At 42.5% G+C, this 616-nt stretch overlaps 1 non-coding gene across 1 annotated transcript; it reads right to left on the bottom strand.

Moving 5' to 3' along the window:
* Nucleotides 1-216: 216 nt before the first annotated feature.
* Nucleotides 217-289, bottom strand: TRNAR-CCU. The gene has a single exon. It is a non-coding gene; the product is annotated as a tRNA-Arg (tRNA).
* Nucleotides 290-616: the final 327 nt, after the last annotated feature.

The following is a 616-nucleotide window of genomic DNA, read 5'->3' as shown; positions in this document are numbered from 1 at the left end:
AGCTTGATACGGTTTTGTATATATTTCATTATTTCTTTTTTATTTTATTATCAACATTTCATTAAAGTAGTTTAGTTCCTTCTAAACTCATAAGTCTCTTTTTCCTCCTCTGCCCCTCTCTTTGAAGAGGGGTAGAGGGGAGCATCTGTCGATCCCATCTGGGGTCCTCCATGTCCCCTGTAGCCGATTTGGCCTAAAACACGACAGATTAATTGACGCCCAACGTGGGGCTCGAACCCACAAATCTGAGATTAGGAGTCTCATGCTCTACCAATTGAGCTAGCCGGGTGGGCCTGGGTTGGTTTTGGTCTGATAAATGCACTCATCCCTGGAGGTTGCCTCATCTGCCTCTCTCTTTGAAGAGGGGTAGAGGGGAGCATCTGTCCGTCCCATCTGGGGTCCCTCAGGTCCCCAGTAGCCGATTTGGCCTAAACCACGACACTCCCCCAATTATATAATTCTGAAACCTCTTTCCTTGAGTGTTTTCTAGACCTGTCTTAAAAATATTTTCTAATTATTGCAGAAAAATATTTCTACACATAAAATTAAAAGTAGGCTGCCATACCACAATGACTTATGAACAGAAAATTGGAAAAATTTAGAGAAATCACCTAAG

This window comes from Charadrius vociferus, unplaced genomic scaffold, assembly GCF_000708025.1.
Source record: "Charadrius vociferus isolate BGI_N301 unplaced genomic scaffold, ASM70802v2 scaffold924, whole genome shotgun sequence".
NCBI classification, from domain to species: domain Eukaryota; kingdom Metazoa; phylum Chordata; class Aves; order Charadriiformes; family Charadriidae; genus Charadrius; species Charadrius vociferus.
This window is presented reverse-complemented; position numbering and strand designations above follow the sequence as displayed.